Here is a 17,439-nt window from a genome sequence, read left to right on the forward strand (position 1 = left end):
TTATCAATGTGCAACCGATTTGCAAGATACAACTCACACATCTCGGTTTCAAGAATATAAGATGTTATCGTCTCACCAATCACTTGCGATACAATTCATGGAGTGATTCAAGTGAGCGTGGGTTTAATCCAATGCTCAAATTACATTCATAAGCACTCATGAACGTTGCAGCAAACATTTGCTTATGTCTAATACTCTTTAGACAATCCACACACCAATTCACGACAGTCTTTATTCATACCTACTTCCAACATATGAACGACTGTGGCCCGTTCGAATAATTTGACTGTTCTAAACCAATTAAATTATTCAGGAAGTCAAAACATGCAATGTGAAACACAAGAATAATACTAATCCCATATGGCCTCAAACCTTTGAGCATAAATAAAACACCTTTTATTTATCAACATATCGATTACTCATTATTTGTTGTTTCGGGTAATCAACTTTTTACTTGAATTATTAGAACACTTGTCCCATGCTCTTAGCATGCACACAATGTTTACCTATGGTTCTTACTTTGTGAAATAGATCAAATTGAACACATTTCTAATCACACTCATTTCACAACTCCGAATCCTTATCACAAGTGAAAGAAATTCTTGCCACTTATGGAATATGCTAGATTCTAACATTTTATGCAATGATCCTTTCGTAATGTCATAGCACAAAACTCACAATGACTATTGCCAATGATATTACAAAGTCCTCTATCGGAGATTGTTACAAGACAATTCCTTAGATATGATGTCTCTCACTCAAAGTACATTCCTTTGAACATCCTATTGCATAAAAGTTTCTAATCTAGACACAGATTTTCAATATTCAATTCCCAATATGGAAAACTTTCCATACTTACCATATGACAACTCATTCTCAATAGAATCTTATCTATTCAAAATAATGTCGATATGGTCCATCCAATACTATACTTCCAACTACTCACAAGCGACCAATCCTAGGCGAACTTTGGATTGTCCTTTGATAGTTGTTTAATTATCTTAGTCAAAACCGATTCTTGTCCCTTTTCCCTCTAAATGTGCTAGACATTTGGGAAATTTTTAGAATGGTGAAATATTATAGCATTTGCAATCTATCTTATACCCGAAGCGTATGGACACGATGCATAATGTCTTACATGAAGATTCGATACTTTATCAATCTTCTGCCATAATATTTTATGTGCTACGTTCTCAAAATTTGAACTATGAAGAGGAATGGCGTAATCATAATCAAAATTTGTGAAGACACTATGTTTCCTTGACTAAATTATTAACATTCCATAACCTAAGCCTTTAGATTTCAAATGAAGCATAATATTCTCTCCCTTAATTATAGTAAAACAACTATTCAACCCTTACAACTTTGCAAGGTATGACTCTTGTTTTCTATAATTAATATTGCTAACTTGCAATACTTGCCTTAATAATCATACAATCATAACATTTATGCTCCCACTATCAAGATGATTATTATAAACATAACACTTATGCTCCCACTAGCTTTGACATGTATTCAGAAACCGGCTTAACTTCTAGAAAAACAATACTTATTGAATTTCTTAAGTTCATGTTTCTAATACCTAATGCTTTGATAATCCTTTATCTAAGCTTATACACCTTTCCTTTAGATAGCTCATATGTGTGTCTAAACAATTTAGACTAATTGCTAAATCTTACAATTCAAATCATGGAAAGGGATACCGTAACCATAATCGAATTCGAGAATTCAATTTCACAATCACTATCTTCCTAAAATCTTTCTTAGTGAAAGCATTTCCTCACAGTCACTTTCATGAAGGAGGGAATCTTAAGACACTTAGATTTTAATGGTGTATGTGTTCCTATCCATGTGAATTTGTCAAAACCAAGGTTTACGACAAATTCAAACTCATATGGACCGAACTTTCTTAATCTTGATTTCTTGCCTTATGGTAGCACAGCTGCCCACCATGTCTTCCAAGTAGTTAAGCAGCTCACCCTTTCCTGTCAATGTACCTTTCATTGATCAAGGTCCTTGCCTTTTATGCATTCAAATGAGAACTCATAGGGCTCACATGCATAATTAACTCAATTGGAACGGAACAGAAACAATATAGTGTCAACACGATAGGTTGTAAACCTCAACTCGTGTGCTAGTGATGATCAATAAGGTCTATTTTGATTTGTTCGTGAAACCTTTCAAGACCATTAAGACTCCCACTGACTCCTTGACATATAAGATTCTCTTGTCAATAAACATTTCTTGACAAACAAATATTCAAGAGTTAGTGTAGTTTTTATCAAAACACTTCATAAATTGGTCCTAGTTGGTCTTTGTCTTATCCAAGACATCACAACTTTCCACCTTTGATGAATGTTATAAACCTTCTTAATACTTATCACTTAATTTCACAATCTTAACTCTAAGACTTTTTTTGGAACGAAGTATGATTGAGTTCTTGGTTTAACCATTTCTTCAATTCTTGATTCCTCTTCTTAGACATACAATTGTACTAAGACTCACTTAGAGGATCAATTGAGATATGGTTCTTAATCATTAAGACCTATCATAAAGCATAAAATGTACTCTCCCTTCTTCTTAGAATGGAGAAACTTTTATCTTTCTGCCTACTTGATTCTTCTTATTCGTTCTACTATTGACTTAAACTTTTTCAATCAATTCAGAATTACACTTAATCTTATAAGTACAATCATATTTATTAAACCTTTAGTAAATCATGACGAATATCTTGTTACTCTTATCGTGGACACAACTTTGTGTACTCGATCTCCTAGCCCTTCACTTGACACTTTGTCAATGAATTAGTCTATTTTTCCAAATATGAAATTTCTCATTCATCGTGCAACCAAGTTGCATGATTCCAAGTTTCTGTCCAATTGAAACTTGGGCGATGAGAAATTCTCCTTATTTGGTAAATTCTCGACATTTCCACAAACAACATAATTAAGAATCAAATCCATTATTGCTAATATTAGAAACATTCAAACATCAATTTTTCATATATGCCATTGCAAGGATAAATAAATAATATAAAATCAAAATTTATTTTATTGCGGAAAAATTTGTCCTTACAATGCAATTCATTGAAAAACTATGCTAATACATCTTTCTTAGCAATCTAATTCTAACTCTAAGTAGTAGCTCAAGAATCTAATCTTCAAGTAATGCGATCGAAATCCATTCCTTCACGGTTAGATTCTACTCACTTCTTCCCTTAAGCTTCCTTTCTTTTCTTCGATCCTACAAAACATCAATTGTAATCTTATCACATTATGTATTAAGAATCTAGAATACAAGCTTAAAAGAGTTAGTCAATGGATTTTTTACCTAAATCAGAGCCATACATTCTGACTCTCCCATCTCTTAGATCTCTTAGGTAAATAGGGCAGCTTCGTCTCCAATTGTAACATCCCCCTCTGGCACGTATCACAATATTGTCCGCTTTGGGCCACTCGGCACGAGGACTTCCCAGGGGGTCACCCATCCTGGTACTACCCCCGCCCGAGCACGCTTAACTGCAGGGTTCTTATGGGATCTGCTGCCCTCGCGACTTTAAAAGGCGTTGTGATAGGGAAGGTATCCACACCCCTTATAAGGAATTCTTAGTTCTCCTTCCCAGCCGATGTGGGATCAGATCTAACCCACTTTCACCCCCCATTATAGGGTTCGACGTCCCCGTCGAATACATCGACCCGTGCCTTGGCTCTGATACCATTTCGGCTGGGAAGGAGAACTAAGCATTCCTTATAAAGGGTGTGGATACCTTCCCTATCACAACGCGTTTAAAAGTCGTGAGGGCAGCAGATCCCATAAGAACTCTGCAGTTAAGCGTGCTCGGGCGGGAGTAGTACCAGGATGGGTGACCCCCTGGGAAGTCCTGTTGCCGAGTGGCCCAAAGCGGACAATATTGTGATACGTGCCAGAGGGGGGTGTTACAGATTGGTATCAGAGCATTGTTTATAGTGAGCTAAGTATATCAATTCATAAAAGATATACGACCTATAAACACAAAGGGATAAAACACTCTGACCAAGAATTATACTTTAAAATATAACCATATTTTACCAAAGTATAATAACACCCAGAATCTAAACACTCGAACAAAAGTATCACAAGAAAAACAAGAATAAAAGTCTTCGGATGTTGAGCATTACCATCAAACCTGGGCAGTTATGTAATCGTAAGCTGGAATAAATATAACCTGATCAACTACATTTATTCGAGATGCGATGAACGTGTGCTTGGGAGTGATAGTGGTGTTGCAACAGGTCCGAAACTTACCAACTAGGAATGCTAGAGCCAAACACCAAGATAAAATACTATAGGAGTATTTTGGAACACTAAAAGATTCACACTAATCCCAGAATTCATACTCAGAAGATAAGGAAACAAACAAGAATTAAAATACCATAGGGGTATTTTAGAATACATAAACAACCTTGCGTGAAGAACTAAAAAGATCCTCATTGATATACCTACAATTACAGAGAGTATACTCCCAAGGTTATATATAATAAGGATCCCATAGGTTGAGAATGTGTGGTTTCGCCCTATTTCCTTTTCCTTGTTCGGATGTGGATCTAGAGTAGTACCACATATTCAAAGGCCTATCGGATCTAAGCTATATATGATTTGTATACCCTATGTATTCGTAGCAGGACTCGATATGGATCATCCAGTGAAATGTTAATAATCTCTTAGGATTCTTTAGACATTTCCATTCTCGCACGAACCCTGTAGAAAACCCTACCCTCTTCAGTGCTTGACAGAAGGGTTGATTCCGACCCCGAAGAAGTTAGTTGAGAAGATTTCCAACTAGGAAACGAATGAACTGGGTCGAGGCTATTGAATTCACCAAGTGCCTATATCATTTTAGGGACATCGGTGAGAGAATTCGCCTAAACTTCGGAGATTCCCAGTCATCCATCATGAAGTGATGACACCCAGAGTCGGAATCAGAAAGAAGGCGGAGTAGAAATTCAATATGTCCATACGAGGAGAGAACCCTAGGTAACTACCCGAAGGAAACCAACGCCGATTCCAGTCAAAGATACGAGGCAGACCGAGGGAGCCAGTACATGGAACCCGGGAATTGTCTTTTCCTTGTGTTCGTCACGCTAATACACCCATAAAATAATACAATTTAGTGAGTTAGTGGTTACACTACTCACGCTATGTGTTAGGTAAATCGTCGTTTCCCATTGCCAGATACACGATTAGGGCGGATCATCGCATCTCTATTGAGAGAATTTAGTCATTTGCCCTTGTGAGCCTCTCTTTCTGCAGTTTCGTTCCGAACTGTTCTCAAATCTCTCCAGGCTGGAGAGTGAAACCTTTCCCAATATAAAGGTAACTTAGTAGGAACGACTCGCATCTTATGGCCTTTTTCCGATACTCATACTCCTACCTTGATCACCAGGACTACATCATAGGGATGTAGGTCGACACCCAGACAACCAGTACCCGAGGCACGGGGAAGTTTATGCCTAATACAGTCAGGATAGATATGTCCAGGGTTAGCCATTGTCTCTCATTACCTTGTATTCCTTTCTGTGTAGGAAAAACCATGCCACCGAAGAAGCGTAACCAATCCACAAGCGAGAAACCTACACTCCTATTCAATGAAGCTACGTTACAAGTTGCAGTCTCAGCAGCCGTAGCAGTTGTCATGGCTCACCTAAATGCTAACACCGCCAATGTTAGCAAGGGCCCTATCGAGATTTCCAATCCTGACGATGGACAGCAGCAACCAACACTTTCATACCCAGTCACCCGAGAACCTTCATCGAACCCACTAAAGAGAAAACTCAAGAATGAAGAGGGAAGTACCTCGGCTCAAGGATCTTCTGAAGGGCAACGAGCTGAGACAGCTAAAACTCCTATTAATCCTTCCCTCCCGACCTCAAGAAGACCATACCTAGGAGACCTTCCCCACTGCAGCAAGTGCAGCTACCATCATCATGGTGTCTGCCGAGAGCTCTATTGTGCTAGGTGCCACATGTTGGGGCATACTGCTTGCGTCTGCGGAACCCCGGTTGAGTTCATTACATCAACCACCAATGTGGCGACCCGTACAGTTTGCCACCTATGTGGTAAAATGGGACACTTCAAGAAGGACTGCCCAACCGAAGGGAAAGGCAATGACACAGAAGGAACCTGACACTACTGCTTAGGGAGAAGCGACAAGGAACTCGTTAAATTTTGGTACGTCTCTCGATCTCGGGTAACTAAACTAAGAACAATAAAAGACTAATTCAAATGTAGATATTTCCCCAATAAGGCGAAAGTCGCAGCACTGTTTTAAAATTTAAAAATTCATTAGGTAAAACTATAATGGCTAAACATATACGTTACGGCCATCTATATTTAAGATGGACAGACCTAGAGTGAGCGAATGCCGCCTCATTTCCTGTTCCTCGTTTGGTTGTGGATTTAGGGCGGGGTCGCTCAGTCAACAGTCCTCCCCACCTTAAATATACATGACTAGTATATGTGAGGCGATTATAGAAATGCCTCATGAGAATCCGTTCATGAAAAGGTACTCTATTCGAAAACACTTAGGACTCTCTATAGTTCCGCGTCGACTCTATCGGTCCAAGTATCTGCGGTAGTGATACATAGGACGAAACCCGAGACGCCTAGAACTTGTGTGCCTATTCGGCACATGACTCTTTCGATCTTCATTATACATCATGTCGGAGTGTGCCAACTTCGACGAATCTATTGATCATGGTTTGACTTCGTGCAACCATGTGTATATCCTTAAGTGTTGTGTAAAAAGAACTTTATCCATAGCCATGTCGGCAAATAAAGGTTCTCCCGAACCTAAACCTAACACAAATAATCAAACATAATGCGATCCGTCAATCGTCCCTCTTATCTCAAACCTTCCGAAGTACCCAAGAGAGGGTACCCCGCACTGTTGACCGACCCCTCGTAGTCAGATGGACACCGAAGTGAACGACACTACAGATACTCTAAGAAGACGACCACCAACCGAAGCATACTCCGTAGATTCCCCCGGGAGACCCTTCGCACCTCGCACATCAGGTTCGTGAACCCAGAGAATAGAACTCATGAGGCTGACCACTATAACCAGGTATACTGCCTGCATACACCAAGTATTGGCGGTTAGGCTAAGTATGAGCTCTACCACGGACCTCTTCGCAAAACACTTTCACCCTATTCCATAACATAGGAGCCGGAGTCAAGGGAATCACTGCGGGTTAAGCTTGTAAAGTTCCAAGTGATGAGACCCTATACTCACTAGAATTGATCTAGACCGAGGAAACTCAGAACCTTCGGAAGAGTAGTTGCAGTAGATGCTCTTACTACTCAGGCACCTTGCCCACCCTGTTATAGACAGGTAGTGCCTATCATCCTCCACCCTCTCGCATGGAGGAAATCGTCGTCGCCCTGTAGACGATGAAATACACTTGCCGAAGTGAACACTAGAATATCGAGAACCACAGGATAACCTTCACAGCCAAGAATACTTGGTCAAGTGCGGGAGAAGTTGCGTTAAAACTCATGACCCAGATCCCGAAGAGATTATAGACTTGACACTAGCCTTGGTGTTAGTCGAAGGGTTATGCAGGAACATACGCTTTCCGCACTAGAATAAACCAAAGTCTTAAGGATTCATTGGACTATTAGGTGTTCCACGAATACTATCTCAGGCAGAGATAGTAGAACCACCTCCCGAGATAGTCCAACACTCGTCTGGTGAAACCCTATCTCCCCGACCCTCGGGGTTTCCGTATCTCAAGATTCGTTAGTGCAGGCTCATTTTGCACAAGCTTGAGATAGACACTCTACAGCAAACCGATAACCAAAGTCACGCAACCCACTCGACGATCTAGAAAGTCTCTATCAGCCAGTTGACGGAAAACACGAAACCAAAGACCACTCGAGATTTCTAAGAACCAACTTGAAGGACTACACTACCAGCACGAGTGAGAACGTTAGGAACTTTGGAATGGCAATCACGCCAGTGATGATTTTGCCATAGAAGTACACTATGTTCTTAGTACTGAAAAGCTCTACCCATTCCGAGAGCTTAGGACCATATGAGAATCCTTATGGAGATTTGGTCCAACCCTTTTCAGGCCGCTACTACCTTCGGATATACCACAACATTCACACCCGATTGATCCACTCCTTAGACTTGATATGTGACTTCCCGACAACACTCTTCGTACCCCACTCATATCGATAGAATCCATTGATAACCCTAATCTCATAGATACACCAGTTGGAACCCACTAGCTACACGAGACGGAATCCACATCCCGTACGTGAGGGTTTGTTGAAATGACAAACACAGACCAGAGATCACTTGGGAATGCGAGGACAACCGTATAGGAAGTACTCTCTTACCTCTACTTGGCCATCCATACCTACTTCCTTGCCTAGACCTGAATTTCGGGATGAAATTCCCTCTAACGGGGGGATGATGTGACAACCCAAGTTGTCCCGTTACATTTCCCCGTTATCGTTAACGGAATATTCCAGTTATAAAAGTTTCGTTAATTGGAGGTCATCAATTAAATAAACATTTCAATTGTTCATGTTTAATAGGCCGTTAATTCATGATGAAAGGAAATAAAAACACATAACATACATTTCCATTTAATTGGAAAAAAAAAAGTTAGTTTTTATTATTACGACCACTAAATCGGGTGCGACCAAAAGCCCCGTTTAACAGCAGTTTTGGGTAGCATTCCACTGAGCCCCGACTCAAAACCCTATATAACGGTGAGTGGAGTCCATTGGAGACTTTTTACACACTCTCTCTCTATACTCTCTCTCTCTAGACCCGTTTTCGCCCTAAATCCGCCACCAAACGCTTCCAAATCGCAAGTCCGCTTACCCTAGCTTATTCTAAACATATTGATTCGTGTTTATAGCTAACAATTCGGACTTATAAGCTGTTAGAATGGAGTTTACGGCCTAAGCCCCTCCTTAGGCCGTAAACCCCTTAAACAAGGCCAAAATGACCCAAACTTGTCCCTAACGGCTTGGAAATAAATCAAGGAATTAGCCTAGGAGTGTTTGCACATTTAAAACAATCATTTTGAGGCCTAAAAGAGAGTTTACAGCCCAGGCATATGCCAAGGCCGTAAACACCTCTAAACTATGTCAAAATGCCTCCAAAACACTCCCAAACCACCCTAGGGCTTAACACATAAATTAGGGGCTTATCCTCTTGGGTTTAGATCACTTAAACATTAAGAATTGGAGGATTAAAAGGAGTTTACAACCCAGACATGTGTCAAGGCCGTAAACTCCCCAAACCAAGCCAAAATGTTGGTTTTTGTCCCCCAAATGGCCTTAGACATTTACCACAAAATACTAGGATTGAAACAAGGGCTTAAACTCAAAGAATGGAGGGTGTATGAGAGTTCACGTCCAAGCCATAGAGCTTACAGCCGTAAACTCTCAAAGGTTGGTCATTTGGACCATAAACTCTAAAGGAGACCCCTTTTGGAACCCCAAACACCCCTATAGCCTTGAATAAATTACTAGAAGTGATATAAGGGCTTGAAACTTCACAAAACTCAAGGGATGAGAGTTTATGGCCGTAAACTCCCTTAAGAGTTGTCCCTAGGCCGTAAACTCCATTATAGTGCCCTTAAAGACCTTAAACTCACTCATGCCTTTTGGATTTGGACTTAGAATAATTCCATGAACAAGCTAGAAGCCTTAAACACACTAGAACCCTTCACCATGAGTTTACGGCCGTAAACTCATGGTGAGTAGTCCCTGGGCCGTAAACTAAGTGTTAAGGGTTTACTCTCAGAGAGTAAACTCCATTCCTAAGCCATACACACCTTTAGACGCTACCCGGGACACCCAAACACTTAACCAACGTGTTTTCCGCTCCTTTGAGTACGTATACGTGTTTAATTAGTATTAAATATACTAATTGTATGTGAACATATGTTATCATATGTTAAATAGGTCATTGAGAGTGTTTGAGTCCTTACGTGACACCGAACGCCCAAACGGCACCTTCGTCGGACCTACTTACACCAGGTGAGTTCATACCCCTGAATGAGCCTTTTAAATGTTTTTACATGTTTTATAGGGGGGGAATACAAGTTAAACATGCCAGTTATCATATCAATCACATGTGATTGATAACCCGCATGCACATAATTTTACCACACTGTATACTGTTTTACCGAGTAGGACACTATAAATGGCTTTCTAAAAGGTTTTCACTTGTTCAAGTTCTTACTTTTACTGTTTTATCAAAGTTCCATTTCAAACTGATTTATGAAAGGTTTCCAAAGAATTTCTAAAAGTTTTACATCCAACTTAATTCACAAAGTAATACCAAGTCGTGATTTTCTCAAAATATAAAGGTTTTCCAAAGTTTACGTCTATGCTTTTATACTTCTACTCGATAATGTTTCCACTTTGAGATACACTTATACTTGATAACGTTTACACTTCGTGATACATTCATACCTGATGGTCGCTTATACTTGTTCACACTCTTACTTAGTGATACGTTCCTACTTTACTTATACTTGATATCGCTCCTACTTCACTTATACTTGTAGTCGCTTATACCTGATAGACACTCTTACTTCACTTATGTTGTCTCTACTTCGTGATACACTTATACTTGTTCGACACTCCTACTTCACTTGCGACCGCTCCTACTTCACTTGTTAGACACTCCTACTTCACAAGAATCACTTTCACTTGATACACACTCAGTCGTAGTTAGATGTATGACTGTACTTATATAGATACATATAAGTAATGATTGAAAGACTTAGGAAGGTTCGTCCACCCTATTTCCTTTTCTTCGTTGAGATGTGGTTTGGTGGGATCGGATGTCCGTCTGAAGGTCGTTTGGTTCATTAATTATATACTATGTATATGAGTATGGGAGTACAGGAATACTCTAGTCGATTCTAAAAAAGAGTCTCTACCTCTGGTCTACACTTACATTAGAAACACACTACCCACTATTTGGAAGTCTCTACACACTATTTGGGATGCATCTTTAGGACACGGCCTTCTCCGTCGTCTAGTTGGTAACCAGAGTCTCCTGTACGGAGAGCGGACATTTTGTGTATAGATCTATACGAGATTGACAACCCCGCACCCAGACTGCTAGCTACAGTCCCGGCCTACCAAGCCAACGGGTGACAACTGTCACATATTATAGACGCTTGTGGGGCGTCTGGAACTCTAGTCAGTATGGTTACGAGTATCCTGGGTTACCTTATAATTCATGGCTTTAAGGTAACGGTATCACACCGGCAATTTACACTGTATGCTGGTATCACTTTTTCAGAGTCACACTGTTCTGACCTTACAAGACGTATCTTTCATTTGATACTGTCTGGGGTCTGTATTCTCTGTTTTGACCTTACAAGACGTATCTTTCATTTGATATTGTCTGGGGTCTGTGTCTCTATTTGTTAGACTGAACCAGGCGTGTCGTTCATACGATACTTTCCTGGAGTCTATGATTCCTTGCCTTAGTCAGCAGTCCTCACTGCTGAGGCATATGTTATTCCCTGATGTCGTTTGCTTTCCTCAATAATCAAATTTGGTATTTTGATAACGATAACAATTTAGGGAAAACTACTTTCTACCACATAACACTGACCAGTCTTGGTAGAAGGCTGCTTTTATTAAAGAAAATATAGGATTTTCTGGAAAGAACTCTAATGCACTGTAAACACTTAAACTATTACTTCATAACGTTATTTGACTAAATGACACTAAATACTTATGAACTCACTAGCATTTGTAAAAATGCTGATACTCGCTTTTCAAATAACTTGTATTCTCAGGTTAGCATTAGACAGGTACACCCCCGGAGCTGTTGATGAAGATGGCTTAGTACCCGACTGTACTTACTATATTTGTTTGTATACTTTGATGTATCGTAATGTAACATGTAAAACTATTACTATTAATGCAATGTTTTGTTGTACTTTGATTACTATAATGCATGTGTTGTGATACTTGACATAACGTCATCCACCCCAGAACGTTTCCATCGTTCCGGTTTTGGGGTGTGACACCAATGCCCCTTCTCTTGGCAATAAAAGCAAATTGACTCTTTTGGAACAGGACATGGAACTACTTCAGACATTGCCTTTCTCTTATGATCAAACTTTTCTATCATAGCATGTCTTTCGTTGCCATTGTCTATATCCATAGAGGTCTTGAAGTTAGATTCACCAATCAACTTTGCTTTTCTATTGCGCCAAACCATTGCTGATTCAGCAGCAATAAACATATAGGTGAGATCTATAAGGGTCACGTCGCAGTTCATCATATAGTACTCTCTTACGAACACACAATATAAGTTAGGAAGTGACTGAAGAACCCAATCAACAGCCATCTCCTCACAGACAACGGATCCCAACATTCTTAACTTATCAATGTGTGACTTCATCCCTAGGACGGGTGCACACACTGACTTTCCTTCTTTATGTTTACTTTCCAAAAGGGCTTGAGTGAGCTTGAACCTTTCAAGCCTTCAAACTTGTGGGTTAGGGAAAATAATAAGAGGAGGTGGAGGAATTGAAGCATGATCTCTTGTTCCTCGATTGAATCGTGGAATATCATCTTCATGCGGAAAGCTTGTTCCACGGGATTTGAGAAGACCATAGTTGTCGTACTTTGACATCTACAAAACAGGAGAAAACGAATTCAAGTTAGTTGATTGATTGAGTCCTTAATAAATCACCCAAATGAGATATTAAGGCCAGGACCCAACACAATACGCTACAACCTAGAAAAGGGATGTCGTAATCTAGTTGCAGAATATTTGAAGGTAAGTGAATGACGATTCACTAATTTCCACCACGAAAAAACGAAAAAGAAATTTAAGTTTTAAATCTATGAAAACTCCTAGATCCTTTGAGATTCATTGAACATTTCAATGGCATGTTTAAATCTCGATATGCCCCTCTAGTTTGTGACTGGGATGCCGAGGATCACAAAGCGGGTGTGAATAACCATCCAAACTTACATGGTGCCCTCACATGTTACAGTCACCTATTCGATGTGCCGGTAAACCACACACACTCCACCGAACTATGACAAACATTGAGTCACCCTTTGCTACCTTTGCTTAGAAACATTTAGTGTGCCGGTTAACCACACAAGCTCCACTAACGTCTTCGCAAGGGCACAAAGTGTAATTTCATGGAATTGCATCAATTTACTTTTGCCTAAGTAACTAAGATTGGGAATTTGTAAAACATTTAGTTACTTTTGTACTTCATTATACTTATAATGGAAGGTTTTGTCCTATCCTACCCGTTCGGCTAACAACCCTCCACTAGTTAAGAGTGCGGTGGGTAAGAGTGGATACCCATTCAATCGCCATTTTATAGGTAATTTCCTTAAACACCCCTTATAGACCAACTTCGTGAATGAGGCCTACTAACGGTAAGACTGACTTTACTCATACATATATATAATGTTAGACTTTTAATGTTATATATAGTATAGGGTGTATTTTACACTTTTAAAATACTAGGAGGTCAAATTTAACAATTATACTTTTAATTCAATTAAATTGTAAACCTAAACTTTTATTGATTTATTAAACCTCTTTTAATTATACACCTTAATTAATTAATAAAACCATAAGGGTGTGATATGAACTTTTCAAAACATCACTAGGGTTTTAGAATTTAACATTCCTAAATTAAAATTTTAATCAACTTTTAAATTCCAAAACTTGAGGGCAAGTTTTGAAACATTTCAAAACATTTAGGTTTAGAATTTAAATATACATCAAAATTAAACTTTTAATCAAAATTTAAATTCCAAAACTTGAGGGCAAGTTTTGAAACCTTTTCAAAACATTGGGGATCAAATAGCAAATAATCTAAATTAACATTTAATCACATAATTATCCATATTTGATTTATTTAATAATTTCTTGCAAAACAATTTACCTATTTAATCAAAATAATTAATCAATTATCACATAAGGAAATAAATATTTTATTAATTGATAAATATCTTGAATTAGATCAAAAATATACTCATATATATCATAAAATCGGATTTTTATTGATCTAATATGATAAAGTCAAGTATCTCAAAGATAAACAGCAAGAAATCCCGATATTTGCTCTTTCTGACGCTTGGACTCGCCGAGTACCCCAATGGACTCGCCGAGTAGGGGCCTACTCGCCGAGTCCACAATGGGACTTGCCGAGTTCATCAGGCAGTTTCACAAAAATCGAATTTTTCAACTTGAACAAACATACAAGGCATCAATACAATTGAAACCAATCAAGGCTCTGATACCACTGATGGGTTTTTAGTCATAAGAACATCATATGTGCTCATACAAACCCTAATGCTTGGATCTAGGTTTCTCTATTGTACATGCAATTTATCCAAGACTATAAACCCTAGATCTAGCATATGATAATCAATATAACATATAATTAGGGTTTAGATCATACCTTGATTGTTATGTAGCAATAACAATCTCAAATCCTCCTTGTAATGACTTTAGAAAGCTTAGAGTCACAAATGTCACTCCTCTAATGGTTCACTAACACCAAGAGCAAGAGGATGAAGAAGAGAAGAGAAGGAGGCTGCCCAAAACGTGTGGAAACCCTAGAAGGAAGCTTGTCCACGTTCTTGGGGCATAAGGGCTCTATATATAGTGAGGCTATTAGGGTTATCTAACAAGGAAACCCTAATTTGGATGCTTAAGCCCTAAGCAACCCATGGACTCCTTTCCTTAAAGGCCTTGGACGATTTCTAATGGGTTTCCCCATAGAATTTGTCCACTCCTTAATATAAGGCAATCCATAGCCCAAATTGCAATTATCTTATAATTACAATTCTAGTCCCTTAAGTTTAATTAATCTCTTTTAGTCACAAACTTAATTCTTATTAATTCTTGACTAATATTAATTAAACAATATGATTTCTCCTTTAATATATTATTCTCATAATATATTAATAAATCATATTTAATCCTTTCTCTCCATAATTCATCCTATCATGTTGCTTTAGTGAAGGCAACCCAAAAGGACCATGCACCATCGGGTCAAGTACATACCAAAATAGTTATGGACTTAGACACTAATCCAAAATGGTCCCTCCTTCCCCCATTTCTTTCAAATTTAATCCAATATTTACCATTTAAACCCTCAGCAATAAAATCCATTACAATTTAGGTACAAAATTTACCAATTACACCCCTGCTTCCATAATTCCTCTCAAATTTTATCCCTAATTTACCAGACAGCCCCTTAGCCTCAAAAATCTCTTCAAATAGAAATTAACATTTAGTCCCTACCTTCAATAATACTTACAAATTAAGTCCATATTTTACACTTTTCACCCTCAAACTCTCAATTATGACTTTTATCTCCTCGAAACCAACACCTTCATATATAATTATTGATTTTAGGGCTACTATTCATTCATTACCTTGTCTATTTATTTATTTAGAAAACAGGATGTTACAATCTTGCTGAACCAAAGAAGAAGGTATATGAGAAACCATTGAAAGTTTATAAATGAAGGAAGGAAAAACATGATACCGACAATGAAAATTTAAAACCAGATAAGGAAGTTAAAACCTTTTCACATGTGGCTTCTCGAACCAGGCATGGGTCATCTGTAAAATGTTCACAGAGGGTTATGGATGCAACATATAAGAAAATTGGGTGATTGGAAGCTTGATACATGGAAGTGGCCCAAAAAGAAAAAGACATGTAGAAATATGAGACAAAATGCAAAACTGAAAAACACATGTTCTATCTTCTATAGTTAAGGGTAGAAATGATGAGACGCAAAAAGGGAACTTCAGGGAAGCTTTCTTCATCTCAAGTCTAAGGATGAAAGCACACTTTGCTTCCATATACAGGTTATGTGACATCCCCAATTTTCACGGCCAGAAAAGACCGATTTGTTTATGCTTTGTTTTAAAATCAGAGTAATCTTTTAAAGAAAACAGTTGCGGAATTTTTTCCTAAACAAAATATGATAAAACTTTATCAAAACATTTCTCAAAGAGAATGTACTTTTCATTAAATAATAAAACATCGGGATGTCATGTTCCGATACATACCAAAAAGCATAAACAGTACAATTTAACCTTACAACAGTTATTTACAACTACTGGTCTATAATCCAAAATCTCTCGTCAAGTCAACCAACTTATACTCTTATGCCATTACCTGTTATGCAAAGAAAACTGAGTGGGTCAGGCTTGGGAACCTGGTGAGCATATAGGGTTTTCGACCCACAATAATATAATTATTATATTCAATCATCAATCAATCAATCAATCAATCCAAATTACCCATCCCCATTATCTCCTTTATCTGTTAAGGATTTACCCTAAAAATCAACTATCCTTTATTCATTTATTCCTAAGGATTGACCTAAGGGATTAAAACAAAGTCCACCACTGCCAAGGTCCTCAAATTACAACCGCTAAACACTTAGTTCAACATACTTAATGAACACCTAGTTCTAACACTCCTAGTGAAAACTTAATTCAAAACATCTGGTGAATACTTAGTTCTAAAACACTTAGTGAACACACTCAGTTCAACAACACTAAGTGAACACATCTAGTTCAAAAATACTTAATGAACACAATCGTCTAATGAACACATAGTTCAAAAACACTTGATAAGCACATAGTTCAAAACATCTATTAAACACTCAGTTCGAAAATACATGATGAACACATAAGTTCAAAACATCTAGTGAACATTTAGTTCAAATATACTTAATGAACACGTTGAGTTCAAACACCAAGTGAACACATAGAGTTCAAAATACTTAATGAACACATTGAGTTCAAAAACACCAAGTGAACACATAGAGTTCAAAAATACCTAATGAACACATTGAGTTCAAAACTACTTATTATTTCGTCTCACATCAACTATTTCATCTACCCATGTTCTAGCCAACATATTTGTAGATGCAAACACATATACAATTTAAATCTTTTAAAACCTGTATAAAACATTATTTCAACATCCATCTCAAGTAAACAAACAATGTATAAACACATAGCACGTACTTCATAGCAAATACTTCATATCTATGTGTTAGAGGAAAGTAACTACCCACTCACCTGATAATACGATGATCGGACAGCACTACGGCTCTAAATGTAGTATTCTTTGGTGAAATCGGGATGCTTCCTTGAAAATTGGGCCTCTCGCGGGCAGAGTTTCGGCTCGGAAACTTTACTTCTCAGGATCTTCAGGGCTTCGGGACTTGGTTCAGGTGTCGGATTGATACCAGGGCTTTGGGGGTACAACTTGCCAAGAAAAAGGAAGAATAAGGGAATGAAAGGAAAGAAGTGAGCAACCAATTCGGCTGGACTCGCATCCTATTTATAGGAGGGGTTTGGCCTCCGAACGCAGCGTGTTCCCTGAATGAATGCAGTGC

This window comes from Lactuca sativa, chromosome 4 (genome assembly GCF_002870075.4).
Source record: "Lactuca sativa cultivar Salinas chromosome 4, Lsat_Salinas_v11, whole genome shotgun sequence".
NCBI classification, from domain to species: Eukaryota; Viridiplantae; Streptophyta; class Magnoliopsida; order Asterales; family Asteraceae; genus Lactuca; species Lactuca sativa.